General features: G+C 34.9%; 1 protein-coding gene, 1 long non-coding RNA gene and 2 other non-coding genes across 9 annotated transcripts in view; 1 reads left to right on the top strand and 3 right to left on the bottom strand.

Annotated features, from left to right (window-relative positions):
- LOC5570531 (coronin-1C) overlaps positions 1–21,515 on the bottom strand; it is a 183,801-nt gene that overhangs the window by 117,770 nt on the left and 44,516 nt on the right. The window lies entirely within an intron of this gene.
- On the bottom strand, positions 855–926 carry Trnae-cuc. The gene has a single exon. It is a non-coding gene; the product is annotated as a tRNA-Glu (tRNA).
- On the top strand, positions 1,850–1,921 carry Trnae-uuc. The gene has a single exon. It is a non-coding gene; the product is annotated as a tRNA-Glu (tRNA).
- On the bottom strand, positions 2,048–3,055 carry LOC110675508. Its single transcript, XR_002499557.1, has 2 exons — positions 2,863–3,055; positions 2,048–2,798 (listed from the first exon to the last, which is right to left on the bottom strand). It is a non-coding gene; the product is annotated as an uncharacterized LOC110675508 (long non-coding RNA).

Here is a 21,515-nt window from a genome sequence, read left to right as displayed (position 1 = left end):
TAGGATCAATAAAAGTATTGAAGTATCAATGAATGTTTTATTATGTGTGTATTTTCAGAACGATCAAACTTTTGTAAATCAGGACTTGAAGATTTAAAGAAACAGCAGTGATCAATACCTATAATTTTCTAGTAGAGAACACGATGCCAACATTTGACTGATATTGGATTAACGAAGAATACTTATAAGGGTCTGATCAGTTCGAACTGATGTCAGTTTAAACTTGAAGGTAATAGTTCGGAAATCAATTATTAATGCTTATTAAAAAGCATGACACCGATGCCAACAGGTTATTATTGATTCTTAAAATTAATGCAATCAACTCTCCATATCTCGATATTGAAGGGACCATCGAGTTATTGAATACAAAATCAGTGTAACTGTGGTTAAAGGGACCATCGAGATGTCATGAAAATCGAATTTTACTATGGTTCTCTAACTTGATATCGAGATACAGTCAACTCGCCCTTACTCGATATTTTGAAACTCGATATCGAGGTAGAGAACTCACTATATTTAAGAAGGTAATATATTCCGAAAACTGACAGCTACTTGACGACGTCATTCCTATCCACCTCGAACAAATTTTCAAAAAAAATGATCTAGTGGTCCGGATGGTATATGGTACGATAGGAGTGACGTCACATGTTTTCAACCAAACTTGATGTTTACATCAGTGAAGAGTACCTCGATGGTCCCTTGGATCACATTTGCACTGGTTTTATGTTCTATAACTCGATACCTCCTTAACTCGATGGTCCCTTCAATATCGAGTTATGGAGAGATGACTGTATAAAATATGGGATTAGGGAGAGTTGACTGTATTTGAAAAAGGATTGTTTCAAACAAAAAGTTTCCCATACCGGGAATCGAACCCGGGCCTTCCGGGTGAGAGCCGGATATCCTAACCACTAGACAATATGGGACTGGTGGCTACCGAGAGCCAAAATCCCATCAGAGGCAGAGCATCAAAACACAAAGTCGAATAAAACTCAATCGCGTCAATTACAATACAAAGAAGAATTCTTAATCAGTCGACTTTGAGCAAGTTTTAAGAAAGAATAATGCTTATTTATTTATGTCGTCAAGCTATGTATACTACATGCAAAGGTATGCATTTGTTCCTTAAAACTTAGATTTATCAGTGCGTGCTTTCTCAATATTGTAACTCGTTGATGTTATTTCAAATCAATATGCTTCTTTATATTACGTCGTGACATTATTAAGTCAATAATTTTGCAATGATGATTATTATAAGTGGTCATGATTTAATTTAAAGGACAATATTTGGCATAGTTTGACAGATAATGATTAGTGGAAAATATTTTTCGATTCAGTTTTATAATATAAAGAATTTGTTGTAATTTGGAAATCATTTATTGAAGATAAGAGTCACAACCAAAATATACATTCAGATGACGTAATAGTAAAATAAAGTCCAAAATTTTACTGACAAATCGAACAATCACCTAAACTTAAACATGTTTGCCAAATACCTACTACCCAGCTTCCATAAATTATTGGTTGAGTTCCTTCAGTTTTTCCTTTTCTATATTTTTACCTGAGAAGCTACCCCTCCATCCGAATGAATAAAAACATCAGAAACTGCTTCGCGAGTAGATGAACTAGTCATCCACTTAACAGTTGTGCAGCGTTGGTAATATTTTGAAACACCGGTAAGAAGAGAAGCGCGTGCGCGTTCTCTCCCACGTTCATTCGATTCTCTTCTACGAATTGATTCATTCATCCATTCCGCTGTGCATGCAGTTCGTTGAATGGATATGATTGATGCGTAAATAAGTTCGAAGGCAAGGTTTTTGTTGGTCTTTTGTTACCATTCCATCGCCTCTCCCATATGGTCTAGTGGCTAGGATATCTGGCTTTCACCCAGAAGGCCCGGGTTCGATTCCCGGTATGGGAAAATTTTTTACGTGTTACTTGGAGTAACATGACGAAATTCTTTTCTAGGTGTTTAACTGGAAGATTTGAAACGGTTATGGTTGGGGAGAGTCACCTTTGACAGAAACACGCAAAACTTGACAGCAGCTTCCATGCTCACAGCTTCAATACTGAAAATTGTTTATTCATTACAGATATTAACAAATTATAGGGAAAGTGTATTAGTTAGGGACATAGTGGTTCCCTATTTGGTCATTAATTTATACAATAACATACATTTTGGTGTTCACTCCGCACTACCAAAGAAACGGCCTCCCGAACTCTTCTCTTCTATGGAACACTACTGACTATTTCCTTTATTCAGTATTACCAATATTAACAAGTTGTTGCAATTTGGGTTCACAAAGAATTTCCGCCACAACAGTGATAATGTGACTTTCTTAGTCTAGGGAAATTGAAACGATAAATTTTGCTTTGCTCGACACTGCAGCACTTTGTGTATTAGACCTTTTTCAAGAGTAATTCATTAAACTATTACATCAGTGTTTTTGATTTTGTTAGTTTGATTTAATTTTGTTTTTACATTAACGTGGAATAATTGTTAATTTTATAATAATTATAAAAACTTGCGTTTCGAATAAACATTAAAGGAGTTCGAATTAACTGATAATAACTTGAATGATATTCAGGGCGATTTCCCATCTAAACGACCCTGTGGAATCAACCATGCATCATTAATTCGAAGTGCCCATACGATTTTATTACAATTACAACGAAGCAAAAGAAAAAGGGTCCCGTACATCATTAAGCCATTTCGGTCGGTAGCTTGGTTGGGCTGGTTCTTTGGTTGATGCTTGACTGTTTGCCGCAATTCCGATCTTCAAATCCGATCCGTTGCACTGCAAAAGTTCATCATAACAGACTAACCTCAAAAAAATAAAGCAATGAATGGCAAAAACAAACCGGAGCAAAAGAAGCAGGTTGGTACGGAACGAAATACACTTTGCGCTCCAGTCGTGTACATGGTGCTTACTGATTTAGACAATCAGACAGTAAAACAACGACTGTGGGTACGACTAGGTACCCGAACAGAAATGAATAACAAAATTATAGTGGATTGATACATAAGGACATTCAAGCCAAAATGTAACAAATACATAAAATGTATTTATCCACTTATTAACATAACATCAAAACTTTGTCTTAGGAAGAAGTTTTTGATCTTCAAACAAATGTTTATGCCTGCCATGTTGTATGCTGTACTAATATGGACAAGCTGTAGTAATACCATGAAAAAAGCTGTGTAGAAAATTCAGAATAAAATTTTGAAAGTGATATTGAAGCTTCCTCCATAACGACATAGAGTATCCAATGTTGAACCATTAGAACAAATGTCGAAACAAAATAATAAATAATTTTAGACAAAATTCGTTGCAATCAATCTTCTATTGCCCAGATAAAAGCATTATATATTCAGGTTATGTTTATTGAAAGCTTCTTTTCTCTTTTATAAACAGGCGAAATCAACTCACATGTAAAAGTTCTGTACTGCTGCGGAAAATGAAATGTAATTTGTTGTTGAAAAATGTTAATAAAGGCTTAATTTAGTTTAATCAAATTAGGATCATGATTTCGTCTAACACAGAACACCTAGATATACATTTACATTTATAATGTTTGAAATGATACTAATAAATAAATGAAAAAAAAAGTTATATTTTTAAATTTTGCTTTTGAATGGACTGTAAACGTCATATCAAAAATATTACTAAGTCGGCTGTAATTATAAACAGTATGTTTGTTGATTATTTTATATCAACATTATAACATTATGGTTATATTTTCCGAGAATTCATGTACATAGCATATGAAAAATGTCACTAAATTTGTTACAGGATAACTTTAACATCTTACCAGCTATTTACATAACTTTTTCATCGATTTGAAATAAATATCTAAGGTTGTAATACTTTTGTTAAACGCTTACGATCGGGTACGAGGTGAGAAAGTTCCCGTGCAGAGGTTTATGGGGCTTTTGATGCTCTCGCTGGTGTCGAATGTAATGGTGTATCCAGTCACTCACTGACAATACTTACAGTAATGCCGGGGCGGTATGCTGGTTGGCCGTTATGGGGTATAACTGCGAACTGAGCGGGCAAATGGGAAACGTGTGTAGATGTGGAAGACACCTTCCGGCATTCACTGCCGGTAGCTGCTGATCCCACAAGTGACTACTGGAGCCAAATGTGTGTGGAAATTGATGGAACTGGGCAAATCAGCTGAGTGGGTCTTACGAGTTGAGTATTTTTACATTTTAAGAAATTTGAAAACGTTTTTCTGAATTGAGAAACAAAAATTTTCTAAGCCCTATTTTAAACTATCTGAAATTTAGAAAAAAAAAACCTAAAAAGCCAATTCCTACTGTGAAAGGAGAAAACAAACCATTACTAACTAATTGTGAAAAAATTCAAAAACTTGCTCTGCAGTTTGGAAGCGCAGATATTTTTAATTTAGAACACACTAGTCCAATTGTAAATCAAGTTACTCAGGACTTCGAAAGCATGCTCAATCAAGAGAACGTTTTCGACTATTCTTGAGGCACTGATTTGGAAGAAGGTGGCAACTATGCTAAAATAAGCTAACAAAATCGGGTAAGTACTATAAATTAATTGAATAAAAAGGAACTTCATTCCTGTGGTCATAGTAATCGAGAATGTTTGTCCATGATACCTATAACAGGAATCAATCCATTCAATCCATGTTGGTAAGATTTGCTTAGTTGCTCTAATCCTCTGACCCACCCAAACGAAAGAATGACTCAAACCCGACTATCATCCCACTAATGGACGACAAATGAAATCATAAAAAAAACTCATTTAAGCGCCGTTGTTTACTGAACCCGGCTGACACCTAATGTGAGCAACTGGGTCTTGGACAACATCATCGTATTAATTTGCGCTGAAATGGTATGGTAGGGGCAAGAGAAAGTACGTAGTGCACTCAGAATGCGTTGTGAATACTCCGTACCAGTTCTGTCGAAGCATTTCTGCAGCTGCGCTCGCGTAGATATGTTATTATGTTGTTATATTTGTCGGCAGTCTGTCGCCCGCCAGTCAGTGGATAATTGTATGTTCTGGGTTTTTATTAGAATAAATCGTTTGCATCTGTTGTGCTACGCTATTCAAAGATATCGTCTCCGTTATTGATAGTTGCTAGAGTTGAAGAGGGCTGAAAAAGATCTTGGGATAAAGCCCATATTAGAAACTAAACATTTCTGAAAGAATCTACATCTCAGCAAAACACATGCACAGTTTTGACTGAACAGATTCATTGTACCATGCCTTATGAACGCAAAAACAAATTGTTTTTCAATATGAATAGGCAATCCTACAAACATGGGACTGACATGCGTAATTGGCCATATAAGCAAACGATGCCAGTAATAGGCCCTTTGTGTATTATGGATTCCTTACTGAAAAACGTAAAATTTACACTCAACTTACATTATTTTCTAAATTACATAGTACTACTATATAGAAACATCCACAGGGAAACTTATTTTGCATTCCTAACCAAAAGTTCTATTTGGTCTCTAAAGCTACGCAACAGACATGTTAGAAAAATTTCAAATAAAATTACATAGAAAATGTCCATATTAAACAGTTTTATGTGATTCCATATGTATCTTATATTTATGTATTTGTTACAATTATTTTTTTGTTTATGTTCATCTGTATTACTCAAAATATCCCTCAGGTTTACACCTGCGACCTTTTTTCAAGAAGTCTCCACAGGATGTGTCCGATTTCTATAGGAATTCACACAGTGCTTCTCAAATATATCTAAGAATTCATTTAGGCGTATTTTTCAGGAATTTCATCAAGGAATATTTTCAAGAGATTCCACTATTATAACTATCTGTATGAAATTCCTCTTTGCATATCCTCATTTTTTTGTAGAAATCTTGCAGGATTTTTTTCCAGATATCTCTTCATGATGTAGAGGAATATTTTCAATGAAAATTCTGTAAAGACTGCTCCAGGATTTACTGATACTTTAACAGATACTTTTCAAATATCTTCAGGAACCCACATGAACTACATTACATTATTTCTTCCAAAGATGCCTGAAAGAACTCCTCTGGGTATTTGTCCAGAAGCTTTTACAATAATTTTTCGAGGATTGCTCCAAGGGATTTCTATAGAGAAACCAATGATTCGTCCCACAATCTCCTTAGAAATTCCTACAAGAATTCCACCAGGATTTTTTCAATCTATTTCTTCCAGGATTACTTCATGGGTTTTTTTTCCAGAGTTTGGACCTGCGATTCCTCCACGCATAACTAAAAGTTATGCTCTTCATCACAAAGCTCCTGCAGTCATATTTCGAGTGATGGGCACAAGGGATTTCATCTGGAATTGCTTCAGGAATTGCATTAATGATTTCTACAGAGGTTTTTCCGGAGAGTCTGGAGTAGATATTTTTATATATTCCTTGTAGATTTTTTCCAATTCTGGTGAAGCCTAGACTTTTTCAGTTCTTTTCAAATGTCTGCAGGGGTTCCATCGGTAATTCCTATAAATATTATTCGAAAAATTCCACTTTGAATTACTCCAGAAACTATACAGTAATCTAGAGATTAATTCAAGAATTTTGTCATTTATTCAAAATTGTATCTTGGATAATAATTCCTAATTAAAAAAGGAAAAAAAACTAAAGAAATTTCGTGTTGTCTCAATGTCTCAAATTCCGAACATGACTTTTATTCCGAACATTCGATTTAGTGTTTTTTTTTAAGAAAACCCTTCGATTTTTTTCACAGAAACATCAATTCTTCTATGATTTAAGTCCTCCACAATTAAAAGTAGCGTAAATATAATTTCTTACTTTGAAATCACTACTGTTTGAAATATGAGTCATTTAAGGAATTGGAGCCAAAACGCTATTAGAAATCACAGCTGTAATTTTTTCTACATATTACTAGCCAACACCTCAATTATTTCAGGACACACTGAAGATAGAATGCTTGATTAAACACTTAATGCTATTGGATGAGCAATATCCAGAAAAAATCATAGGAGGAAACTCTGGTTAAAATCTCTGAGGACCCCTGAACCCCTCTTAAAACAGATAATTCCTGAAAGAACCATTTGAAAAAAAATTTACAGGTAAAAGGTTGCCAGTAATCTGAGGAATTCTTGTTAACTTCTTGAAGGAATCCAGAAGGAATTCCTGGATAACACTTGAGGTGTATACCTGAAACAACAGGACATATTCCTTAAAGGATCCTTGGAGTAATTCGTAAAGGAATACAAGGAGAAATTCATGTATTTTTTCGAGTATTGTTGGGGGACAATGTATGGAGGTATTGTTAGTGAAATTCGTGATATAATTTTTGATGCATTCCTGAAATGCTTCCTGTAGGAATAATGGAAAAATCCTAAAAAAAAAATAATTCGAGTGTAAATTAAATTTCAACAAGCATGAAAAAGCTTTATAAATGGTTTTCGCCCGATTGGAAGAAAGAAATCCTCAAGGAGTTTATGCCAAAAAACTGGTAGAATTGGCAGGAAACTCTGTTGAGCTCCTCCAAGGAAGCACTAGCAAAAATCCTAAAGATGATGCCTGTGTAGGTTCTGAGAGAATTTCAGTGAGAATTAATACCTTAGAAATTGTTTTTTTTTTTAATGTGATTTTGAGTGTTATCATTGAATACTCTTTTGAAGAAGTCTTTGAATATATTCCATCAAAAACTGTTGGTAGTATTCATTTTAGCACCTCCAAGCACTTACCAAAAATGTGTTTAAACGAAACTTAATTTAATTTTGCTTTCGATGCTTCTTTCGAAGTAACTTTTGATACTTTTTGATGATTTAGAAGAGTTTTGATGGTTTACATCAGGATTTCCCAACCGATGGTCCGCGGACTCCTAGGGGTCCGTGAAGACTTTAAGAATAAGTAGCGTTTTTATTGACTGATGAATAAATGTGACTCACATTATGTGAGATATCTCCTCATACTAAGTTTGTTACAAGAAAGCATGCAATGTATCGAGTTTAATTTTATTGAACATATTTTTTTTATATAACTATCTATGCAAATATGATGTAATTTCAACAATAATAGATGGCATACGAGAATTAATTATTCTTCTCGCAGTCATTCGTATTCTATTTCTCAGACGTTGCTCAATGTGTTTGCAGTGTGAGCTTGAAAACGAAACTGGAATCGTTTCTAGAGGTATCCATAGGAAATTTATAAAAAAATGTGCTTCTTAATCCTTGTGAGTTATGATTGCAATTTTATTGGTGAGACCTTCAAAAAATTATTTTGTTCCCTGGCAGTTATCGGCAGGATTAAAAAAAACCTTATCTGGTTTCATTCAAACCACTCCGTCTGATAAACGAATTTTCTTCAATGCTACTGGGCTAATATTTTGCAACAATATGCACCGTTCATAAATAAATCATACTGCTAAGTTTCAACCTATTTCACCGAGGAAACCTTGTCAAAATGAATTATTGAGTTACTCAAAAACTACAAAAATAGTGTCGATTCTTAGATGAATTTCTGATCCATTGATACTAAAATCGTTATTGTTCATAAACAACTATGGTATTAACGTTCAAAATCTTCTCCAATTTTGTTTCACGTCCCAATCTCCGTGCTCACAAAGGGCACCCCAATATACCGTCGATGGGGGTGACAATGGGTCTGGGGGGTGAGATTGGGTCAAAACGGAAAAATATGATTTATGAAATATTTCAGCTAATAACGGTGAAATTACTAAAATTAATAATTAATATGTTAGGGAACATATTATTACACGTAATTCATCACAATATACATTTTTAGAAATAGCAGTTTTTGTTTACTATATCAATAAACTTGTATGTTGAAATTAGATAAAATTTGCAACATAAAATTTATCCTGTGCAAAGTATTACGCATGTACTTTAACCTCTACCGTTATATTAGTAGAAGGTTTTAAGCCTTTTCATTACACTTCACACGTATTTTCCGGAATCTATTTGATTTTTCAACAAAAATTTTATTTTTTTCGGTACGGTGTCTAAAACATAAAAAATGGGGGTGAGATTGGGTCAAGCAAGAACGACAGTACATGAAATTGCAAGTCCACTTTTTTGACATTTTACGGTGCCGGTAGTTTTATTTTTCATTAAGATGTGTTTATTCTTTCTGAATACAGCATCTCTGAAACATCAAACTAGTCTACTTGATGATTCCGTACATTGAATAACAATGCAACGCATTTTGACAACTTCTCAATCCAGCAACTGTGTTTCGTGCGCAGCAACATCGTAAAATTTTATCAAATGGATTGTTTTTTTTTTTAATTTAATTATTTATCAGTGTTTTCATATTATAGAAACATCTCCTGGAAGTACAAATGAGTTGGAACACTGAAATATCGTGATTATGACGTCAACATCTGCCTGAAATGTATTGATCGTGGAATGTCGCTCCGAAATTTAACTATTTGCGAAGAATTAAAATAATCACTGTTTCAGTACACCTTTGGGGAAACTGAATAGGCTTCATGGCAATGGGGATGAGACTTTGAAGACATTTCGAGGGAAAAAAATAGAAAATTTAAGTAAACTTGACGATGAATGTTGAGTTTACATATTTTTTCTCATAGCTCTTCATTTTTTTGGTATAATCGTTCTTTTAAGTGGGTTTATCATACTTGTGATACATCTTAGATGTCTTTTCATCTTGTTTGCATCGTATTTCATCAATATTCTTCAGCTGTGAATGGTTTTGCAACCATATTATCAAAAACAAGTTATTTCAATTACAGTGACCCAATGTCACCCCCTCTATGGGGTGAGATTGGGTCAATTTTCATTCACTTGTGGTGCCGCTGTGAATAAATATTTTTCTTTAATGTTTTGAACAGTTGTTAATGTACCATCAAAGTACATACACACCAAATTTGAAGTTTATTGGAGTTAAATTGCGATAGTTATTCAATAAATAATTCGTACACATCCCTTTTTGACCCATTGTCACCCCCAACGACGGTAGTAAACAAAAACATGATCCTAAGTCAAAACATATTTGGTGAACTATTGATGATTTTTTTTTGTACTTACAAGATTTGTCAAATCCATTTTGAAATCTTTGGGAGGTTTGCATGAGCATTGGTTTCGAAAGCATTCAATCTTGGGGGTCCGCGGATTGGTTGTAGAACTTCAATGGGGTCGCAGCTTCAAAAAAAGTTGAGAATCACTGATTTAGAATGTATGGTATATAGGAGAAGCGGAAATTTTAGTATAAAGACTGCAAGCATGCTGAAAAATTAATTTAGTCATAATCAAAAAGAGCAATTTGAACCAAATTTCATTTTGAATGAAAGTTGAAGTCGTATTTTGCATACTTGGTGGATTATTAAAAAGTTTGATTAATCATACATGAAAATTCATGTAAACATCAGTAATACCAACTTTGGCGATCTTTAGCACAAATTTGTGACGTGCTGGAACATTTCTAAAAACGAATTTAGATCTATTATCCATTACTAGAGACATATAATGTGGTCCTTAGGACCCGCGAAAATATTTTTTTACGCAGTATTATTAGTATTAGCAGTAGCTCTTCACCCACGAGTTATTTCTGCAAAATTCTTTACAGTGTTGTCTGGCCGAGCTACGAGTGAGTTTTTTAAAGAATTTAAGAGGGAGTACATAACGAAACTCTTGAAAATTCTTGAGAAAACTCATGGAAAAACCACCGAGAAACAAATAATAATGTTCGTCAAGAAGTCATTAGCATTTTTTTTAGTTTTTTTAATTTTCCTGTAAATAATGTTTGCACTTTTGACTTGTTCTACAAATACGTTATTTACATGTTGAATAGTAAAGCGCAATTGAAAATAAATAAAAAACTTAATGACAATATGCCAGAAACAGTAATCAAGCGATTGTGAGACATTTAAGTGAGGTAATCTTAAATTTTTGATTATTTTTTTATGAAAAACTGTTTAAAAGTATGTTTTTACATTCTTAGTAAAATGAATCACAATAAACAAGCATTAAATGCCACATCTCAATCAAGAAATATTTACTTGATCATTGCTAGAATTTGCCAAACACTGAACATTTTTTCATGTTAAATTGTATTATAATGAATTTTTCTGAATACAATACTCCAAGTGCAGAAAACGGAATAAAACTTGAACAACAAAGTGAAACTATTTCTAAAAGTAGCTTCAGTATCAGTTCACAACCTCAATCAGGCAGATCTGTTAATGTCCCCTAGGATTTCAAAATAACCTTCTTCGCTGTCTTCAGCGACAACAGAATCACATTCGCACATATGATGCAAAGCGGATTTAATTATGTCTAATTAACGTCCATTGACCGAGCAGCAGCAGCTGAGCGCTGCAATTCTACAGCTTCTAGCTTAAGTGAGACTCTATTAAGAAGTCAGTGTCGTCGTCGTCTGAATTGGCTCTGTAGAGCGATTTCCGCCTTCGTCGCTCATTGTGTTGGGTGCGTGGTTAAACGCAATCGAAAGGGTGACATGCATGCAACTAGGAATGGACAAGGTCTGGTAGCTTGCTGTGCAAGATCAAGATCTTTACCTGAAGACGACACAGCAGCCGGCTGATACTTGAATTATGGTTGAGGAAACTGCAGCGGTTTTTGCCAGTCGTATTAAAACCGTGTAATTATGGTGGTGGTTAATTACGTTGAAGCAAAGTCGTTTTAACTTTTTTCGAAATAAAAAGGAACATGTTTAAACCTTAGTGTTTCTGATATAGGATAAGATTGAATTTCACTGTGTTCAACTCACAGAGTTAAGGTAGCAGAGATTTGGTCACTATTTTAAAGTCTCTGTGTATAATGAAGGGTCTCTATAGTCTGTTTGTCTAGCAAAATGGTCTTTACAGTCACTTATTTCTCGTTGCAGTGAACCCTGGTAAATATTCGTGAGACTCCAGAGATTCTAACGAGACTATTCCATATTAGTAAATGTTAATCCTCGATCGATGGGATTCGAACCCATGCCCCTCAACTTGGTTTTGCTGAAAATCTTGGTCTTGCTGAAAAATGCTGAAATCACAATTTTGGGAACCAGTTCATATAGGGCTTAAGTAAATCCTCCAGTAAAACCTCCAGAAGTTTCTTTAAGAATTTCTTTTGAAATATTTCCAGGATGTCTTCGGAAAATTCGTCTAGGGATTTTACCAGAAATTCCTCTAAGATAATCTCTACCGTAATCTGCATAGCAATTTCGGGAGTAATTCCAAAAAGGATTTTGCCAGAGATTTCTCCAGGAAGAACTTTTGTTCGTCACTCGATTTTTGTGACCGGTTCCGATAGGACTCCAGAAATACCTTCAGCAATTCTCCAGTACCTCCAGGGATCCCTCCAAAGATTATTCCAGGAATTTCCACAGGGATTCTTCTAGCGATTTCAGGAGGAGTTTCTTCAGGAGTACCTGCAGACATTGCCACAAGTGATTCCTCTATAGATTCCTCAAGTAAAATTTTCACCGAGATTTCTCCATGAATTTCTCCAATCATTCCTCTGGGATCTTTTCCAAGATTTTTTTCGGAGATGACTCCAAGGACTCCTTCAGAGATTCCTCTAAAGATTATTCATGCGGTTTCTACTGATATTACTCCAAAAATCCTTCAAGAGACTCCTGTAAGGATTCCTCCAGGGAAATCTTTACAGTGATTTTCGCAAACAAGTCTTCAAGGTTTTCTCCAGTTTACACTACGACTATCTCAAGGATTACTCCAGATATTTATCCAGAAATACTTGCAGGAATTTCCTCAGGTAGTCCTCTCGAGATTCCTCAAGGAATTTTTTTGAGATTTATTCAGGGATTTCTCCGTTGATCGCACCTGAGATTCTACAAGGAATTCCAAGAGAAATTCCTCCAGTGTTTCTACAAGAAATCACTTCACGAATTCTTATAGAAATTCCTCAGAACATTACTTCAGTAAGTTCAGGAAAATCACTACATAAACTATTCCATGAATTTATTTAGGTGCTGATGGAAACTCTCAATGATAATCTGAGTTGATTACTGACGGACTCGCTGGAGGCATCTCTGGGGGAGTTCTTTGATGTTTCCCAGGAAGAATCACTGTAAAGTTTTGCTGGAGGAATCCCTAATTAAAAAAAACCCTGAGAAGATATTTCTGAAGAAATCCATGGAAAAACCTTTAGAATAATCCTGGGAGGAATCCACGGAGAAATTTCTAGAGAAATCCCTGGAGAAATCCATGAAGAGATTTTTCAAATGGAATTAATGTAGAGGTTTTACTGGAGGAATCTATATAGGGATTGTCCTAATGTAAGCACTGGATATTCTTGGGATAATTTGTGATAAATTGGCTGGATAAATTTCTAGAGGAACTCCTTGAGGAATCCTAGGTGGATTTATGGAGGCACAGTACGAATCTCTGGAGAAGTTCCTGGGGAATATCTGGAGAAATCTTTAGAGTAATTCATGTAATTTTTTTTTTACTGGTGGTGTCTCTAGAAAAATTGCTGAAGAAAATTCATGAGGAATTCGTGCAGTAATTTCTTGCAGAACATCAAGAGGAATTCCCGGTAGAATATCTGGAGGAATTCCTGAACAAATCTCCGGAAGAATCTCGTGAGGACTACTTAGGGATATCCCTGCATGTCCTCGTGCAACCCCTGAAAGGAAGCCTTGAAGACATCTCAGCAAGAATCATTGTAGAGATTTTTTCTGGAGCTATCATTGGAAAAGTTTATGGAAGAGTTTTTAGAGAAATCTCTGAAGGAATACCAGAAGAAATTGCTTTAAAATCCTAGAAGAAAAACAGAAACAGATTCTGGAAAAATCCTTGGAGAAATTCATGGAAGATTCTACTTAGAGGAACTATGATGGAATCTCTAGAAGCATTCCTGCACGTTCTTCGCGAAAACTCTAAAGGTATTCTCGTAGAGATGTTCCAATTCTTAATAATAATCCTTAGAAGAATACCTTGTCGAATCCCTGGGGGAACTACTGGAGGAATTGTTGAAGGTATTCCTACAAACCTATCGGAACCGGCCTAAAAAATATGGTAGCGAAATTCCTAGTAAAATCGCTGTAGCGGCAAACTGTTGTTGATTTTGAATTCATAAACGAAAAAAAAAACTTGAAATACATGTTATAATTCTAAAGCGCACTTCGACTACACGTCTTGTGGACCAACAATTTGAACAATTTCAACACATTATGAAAAATTCTCCTTTGTTAAGTTATATTGCTTTTTCGCAAAGTGTATGACACTCGAAGATGCTTCGTAATATGAGAGATTTCAGTGTGACAAGAAATTTATGAAAATCGATATTGGTCCAGTAGCGTCCAATTTTATGCAACTTTGTTAAGAGAGTATAAATGTAAATCTAGCGTTCGTATTGTATAAGAGATTGAACTTTTTCTAAGTCTAGATATTTCTGTGCATTCAAACAATTATGTGTGCCCAATTGGAAACCGCATTCGTCCATGATTATTCAGAGTAATTGATCACAAAAAAAAAAACATCAACCAAGTTGTCATCAACAGACTCCGAAATCTTTCACCAACCCCAACGCCGCTGCCTGTCATCAGTAGAAACATGACAGTGATTTATGATTTTGAACTGGTCGAAACTGATTTTCACCATGGGCACACCCGACAGGTCGTTAGGTCTCGATAATGATTTCTATCCAACAGTTCAAGCAGCATGAGTCTGCTCTAGTTTAGTCTCGCGATTTCTCTTAATGCTGAATTACCTGGAACAAAAACATAGAAACAGAAACGGAAAATTAGCTGATTGCGATTTATTATGGTCAGATTGTAAGAAACTTATTCGAGTAGGAGGTAGCAAAAACACAATGAAATAGCACACTGGATTAGGATTTGAATATGAATGGGATGGATTAAAAGTGCAAATTGAACTTCGAGCTGGACTGAAAGGTGTTATCCATTCGGTGTCATCATTGCTATGAATCTCAATTTGTGTGACAAGGGGTCAATCAATTTGATTAAATAACTTCTGAAAAAAAAAACAAATGAATGTTTCAATTTATTTCAACGAGAATGCATATCTTCTTCAACAATAAATTTGAATTAATAAAAATGCATCCTCAGCTCCGGATTTTGCGATTTCGAATAGGTGAACCCCTCACCAGATTAATCGAACAAAGAGAGGTTTATGATTGTTTCAAAACTGTACATATACTTGTTAAGCCTCCGCTCAGCACAACAGCACTAATATCAATCTCGCAGTTTCGATCACCGGAAGTATCAAGCACTTTCACCCTTCGGAAGCACTGTCAGTGTGATTCAAATGTAGGCCCCCATCCCGGGCAAATGATGATGATATGTATATGATGGTTACATACAACCAAACGGACAGCGCCATCATCACCTACTGTTGATGTTGCCTTACACTACCCGTCAAAAGTAATGGATCGCTCCAACATGCAGAGCTTAGTGACATTTGAACGCACGAAGACTAGCCTACGCTCTTCACACACAGTTTGTTTTTGTTTTCTTAAATTTCAACTTTTTTTTGTTTTAAAACAGAACTTGAATTTACAACCCTTTTTTTAATGCGATTCCATACTTTTGGTGGGCAGTGTATGTAGAGAGAGAAGCTTGCAAATGCTACAATTGTTACACATTTGCAACTGATCCATTCATACGTCCGGTGGGTGGGAGGCTCTTTAGCCAGAAAAGATAGCGAAAGAAAGAAATTGAGTATCTTCCGTTGGATTTCAGTGCTACTGCTACTGAATAAGTGTCATTGATTAGAAATTCAATTTACAACCTCAGCAGTGGCAGCAAGGGCAACTTCAGTCAATTGTAGATTTGTTTTGCTCTCTGGGATCTTTTCCGAATGAATGTTGTTTGTAAATTTAGTAGAGCGTGAAGCTTGCCTCAGTCCATTGGATGTTAGTTTCTTCTTCCGATGGAGTGCCAAAGGCGGAAACTGTATTGGTCGACCCATTAGCTTTCGGTGTAACCTATAGGCTTCACCAATGATGAACTTAATATAAAACCCACTACGATTAGCTTTTTTTCTACCGCAATTTATTTAAATCACAATATCTTTTTTGTTTTTTTTTTTCGATATTTTTCACTGTTGTTTCACAACTTCTTAAAAAACTGCTATTTTAAATATCTGTGTCGATTTTAATCATTGGTAATCTGGTTCCTTTATTCGTTATAAGTGTGACGTTTGTTTATCTGTATTTAGAGATAAAAAATTGCTATCAAAATGATTGGTTTTACTTCTATCAAGCCTTCTACTAACAGTTTGAAAAGCACTAATCTACAGAAAGAGTGATACAACGAATCCAATCTTCTTTTTTAAATGTGTCTACAGGTATTCAATGATAATATATAAATTTCCTGATATCTTTGTGGGATATGTACATCTGTAGATTTTGCATAATCTGCATAAAATAATTAAATGAAATATGATTGTTGCTAGTATGCAATCTATGAAGCATACCACAACTACGCTTACGTATACTGACATAGTCGACCAAGAGAGTTAAAGTTCGATTTCAATTATCAAAATGTCTGCGATGCCTGATAGCTACTCTTGATTTTCTTAAAGTTTGTTAAAGGCCTTTTAGAAAATGTTTGATGAACTGTAGAAGGGTTCATCTCCAAACAATCGACTATTGCCAAGGCCATATAAAGACCTCATTTAAATAAACTGTCCCATACATTTCAGACTTGTTTTCTGAACCCATTTGCGAATTTAAATTGAGGATAAAAAATAATTTTCAGTGAAAAAATGTTCTGTTCCGTGAACAGGCCGCCAATTTAAAGGAAAATTGTCTACTTTTAGAGGTTTAATCCCAAGTAACAATTTTAGTTTTACGAATTACTTCCAGGGTGCTATAAATGAACGCCCATAAAACCACGGTCAAGGCACTGCTGCCTTCATCGCATCCCCCAAAACCTCTTGTAGATTAAAACGTGACTAGTTGGCCCACTCTGATAGAGGCTATGAAGTGCATATTTATGTCACACAAATAAAGCAAAACAGCATTAATGGTAGCAATTTTGAGGCCACCTGTTATATATGAATGTGGCTTCATCTTGAAAATGATTTTATCATAACGTCGATCTTACAACGTAAACAAAACAAAATAAGAATGAAAACGTCTGTGATAATTTATTTCGTAGTGCTTTTTATTTGAAGTGATTTCTTTGGATATAGTGCCGAGTGAGATTTACTGTGAAATGTGATGGAAGAGAAGAAAATTTGCCTATGCCCCTTTGAAAGTGGAATATTTCTAGTAATTTAGCAATTGCTAAAATAAATCGCCAGGTAAGGGGTTCAATATTTTTTGGTTTGATTGGTCAGTTATTGTGCTTTAAATTATATTCAGTCAGTTTAATCATCACACCATATCATCTTATGAGCGAATTCATGGAGACAACATGATAAGAAAAAATTAAATTGTGGCAACCGGAGTGAAATTAATATGGCGGAACCATAATTGATAGATTGCCATCGACAAATGCTGTTTTATCATCATAAATACACAAATAAGGGCACATAGTTAGCATTCGGAATTTGTGGATGTAAAATTGCCTTTATAAATGCTGATTGAAGATGATTCAGCTTTTTTTGGCTTTTTATGGCAACTAAGCAGCATTCAACAAAGTTTGACAGTTTGGGTATGTTATTATAAAGAATATTCGCAAAAACAATGAAACGGACATTAGTTTGTCGTTTTTCCATCAGGAATAAGTGTTTGCAATGCATCGCAATGCATTCGCAATACATCTGAAGAGCCCAAATACTGATTTCAAAGGTATAAATAAGGTAAGTTATCAATATTCAAGTGCAAGTCAATCAGTTGAAAAACAGCTTTTATGACAACAAGGTGTATTATATCAATCTTTTATCATAGCCGTCACAAATAAGTGTCATTCAGCCACCACTAGCAGTTTAAATGAGGTATTATATGCTGCAATAAAGCTGGTCTTGTATCAACAAAATTTTAACTTTATAGTTTGTCTCCAAAAGGTTTTGAAAACAACTTACAGCTGACTCACAAAATATAATCTTCTAGCAACGTTAAATGTCGCCTCTACCTTTCCTAGCATTCACGTAACTGTCATAAAACATTAATAAATCCACACGAATGCCAAATTGCTGTGGAATTGTTACTTGGGATGTTTATCGACAAGATGTTTGAGTCTTGGTTCAGATTCGATTACCATCTAGTAAGTACACAGAAACATTACGTGTAAAACTACATCAACAGCATGTAAATGTATGCGAATTGTCCCGTAATCGGTTAGAATTCATAGTGGATTTCAAGATGTTTGAAAATTTACATGATGTTCATGTAATTTTACATGATTGTAGTGTAAATGTACGACAAATCTACATGTTCAAATATTATTGAAATCTACGTCATATGGGGCCCATATAGCCGTAGCGGTAAACGCGCAGCTATTCAGCAAGACCAAGCTGAGGGTCGTGGGTTCGAATCCCACCGGTCGAGGATCTTTTCGGGTTGGAAATTTTCTCGACTTCCCAGGGCATAGAGTATCTTCGTACCTGCCACACGATGATATATATACACATGCAAAAATGGTCATGGCATAGTAAGTCTCAGTTAATAACTGTGGAAGTGCTCATAAGAACACTAAGCTGAGAAGCAGGCTCTGTCCCAGTGGGGACGTAACGCCAGTAAGAAGAAGAATGTGCCCGACATTTTAAATACAAATAACGTAATTTTCCGTCGCATTGAACTGAAAATTGTTTGGATCACACACATTTGTAGTCACATAGGACGTAATTTTACAAGAATAATGTATTTTTAAGTTCAAATACCATAAAATTAACGACATTTAATTTTTACATCGTATATTTTGCTATATTTTGCAATTTATTGCATGTGTAATATAAGTTTTTTCTTAGTGTGTAGCGTTCCGTAAATGTGCATGATTTTACGCTGAAATTTACATTGAAATCTCCTCCATATCACTTTAGTTTTTGGAAACCTATCGCAATGATTGATCAACTTCACTCCGAAATCAAAAACTGCATTTTTTGACATCTTAAAACTGTTATTATTATAGCATGTTGTCAAAATTTTGTTTATATACCTAATTTGATAAAAATAAACCAGTACAGTTTCAAATAAAAATATACTTGAATGTTAATACATGCATCACAACAGATCTTATTGAACGCAACCGCTCAAAAGCAGTGTTGACCAGACTCATTTCCCCGAAATTCGAATTGTGAAGCCATGAACTGTAATAACTGTGCGTTGTATTCCTGAGATGGAGGGAGAGGTGGTTGGGCTTGAGTTTTGCACATGGGATCCGACAGTTTCGATCTCGGTGGGCCGCAATTCAAGTTTCGGTGAAATGATTCGCACTCACTCACTCACTCATTTCATTTCACCGAAAATTGAATTGTGGCTCTCTGGGATCAAATTTGATCGATTTTGTGTGCAGTACTCAAGCTTAACCATCTGCTTTTCTATCTTAGGAGGATAGAGCATGGTTGTAGTAGTTCGTGGCTTCGTAGTTCGGAAAATGTTATTTTCGGGTAAATGAGTCTGAACAACACTGCTCAAAAGTAATGAACTACACTCAATATTGAGGTACTTTGCCCTAATGATTTATCATTTTCCTAGAGAAAATCCTGGAAAGTATCTCTGAGAATCCTAAAACGAATTTATGAAGGCATTCATGAAGGCACGAATTCAAACGAATATTAATGAGAAATTCTTGAAGAACAATAAAAAAACAAATAAAAAGAAACGACATGGTATTTTTCTTACAAAATCCTGCGCATGAAAATGAATTAATAAAAGAATCTTTGGAAATACAAAAAACTTAAAGTAATTTTTGTTTCAATTATTTCGGAATTTCCAAAAGCTCTAGACTTCTGCATATCCGGAAACGGAAGAATAATCCGGAAGATTTGTTTGTATATGAATTGCGAATTTCCAGCTGAGCAAAGTTACAAGCTCCGATAAATAATTCGGGTCAATTGGATCACTAGAAGCACATAAACCTGTGAATCAGGCCTGCAGAGACTAGTGGCACAGTTGGAAAATTTTACTTAAGAAAAGTATTTCGGACTGAAACGAGAATCGAACCCACACCCTTTATGTAGTGTATAACGACACTGACTGCACAGCTACAAACCCCACCAACTAGTTTTATGTGTGACGAACTTCCTTGGAAATTTATGACGGAATTTCTTCATAAACTCTTGAAGTTTCTGCTTTATTCCATCAGGCATTCCTTTAGAAATCATATGGAAAATCAAACACTTGCCATTAATCCAGATGTTTCAGCAAACAATCAAAATGGATAAAGTATGTTTTGTCCTACGTGATTAACTTGAGATATATTTGATTTTTTTTATGTCAACTGACCTAACTAAAAGTGCATTTTTTCATAAATAATTTCGAAACTTATTGCAGATTTTCATAATATCGACTTCAACTAATTTCGATATCTTTTTCTTTTTATTTATGGCATTAAATTCGAACTGGGACTGCTACTCAACTTAGTGTTCTAAGCATAGCTATTTCGACACCACTTAGTAACGGTGTTTTTTTTTCATTTTCCACGTTCTATTTTATTTTTTTTTTCTATTTTTTTTTCATTATACAAATGTCCTGGACCAATAGGGAATCAATTCCGGACATATTCAGAAATTCCTAGAAATGAAGCTTAACAACTTCTGAAAGAGATTAATGCAGAATTTTTGGCAGGATTAAAAAAAAATGTAACCTGTTTTTTGCACGTTTTCTTTTTACACGACTTTCGGAATTTACATGGTATTTTTTTACACGGATTTCGGAATTACCACGGCTTTTTTTCTTATTTACACGGATTACATAATCAACACGGTTATTTTTACACGGATCCCAGAATTAACACGGTTTTTTTTACACGGATTCCGTAACCCCTGTGTAAAAAGCCTAGTGTATTTATAACAAAATCTTCGATAAGATACTAATAGTTTCACCGATAACATGGTCAGGATCCTCTAAGATCTTTAATAGGATTCCATAGGCTTCTAGGAAAAATCTTGGTCAGGTTACAATATAATCCAAGGTAAGTTTTTAATATAATCTGAAATTATCATAGAATTATGAGCAGAGCAGTTTGCTTTTGAAATCCTGGACAGCATTCTCAAACATTTCAAAGTAAGATATTGGGTGATATTCTGCAGGAACCCTAGGCACAATTATTATAAAATCCTGAACAGACTTCTCCTGACTAAGATTTTCGCATATGGTTGATCAGGATTTTCACACATTCCGGATCATGATTCTCAAAATATCCTATGCAGGATTTCGAGTACTACTAGGTGGGATTCTGGCAAATTCTGAGCATGATTTTTATAAAATCCTGAGCATTATTCTCACATTATCTAAAATTGGGAAAGATTCTTCACAATATCCTTGGCAAGATTTTTGCATGATTCCAAAACGAACTTAAACTTCAAAAAGAAATTTGAAATCCAGCAGGATATTTTGTTTTTCGATTTTTCCAAAAGATTTTTTTTAATTTACTGGCTTTTGTCAGATTTCATGCGAATGCATTTAAAAATGTGGCCCACCACA

The sequence above is a fragment of the Aedes aegypti genome, chromosome 2 (assembly GCF_002204515.2).
Source record: "Aedes aegypti strain LVP_AGWG chromosome 2, AaegL5.0 Primary Assembly, whole genome shotgun sequence".
NCBI lineage: Eukaryota > Metazoa > Arthropoda > Insecta > Diptera > Culicidae > Aedes > Aedes aegypti.
This window is presented reverse-complemented; position numbering and strand designations above follow the sequence as displayed.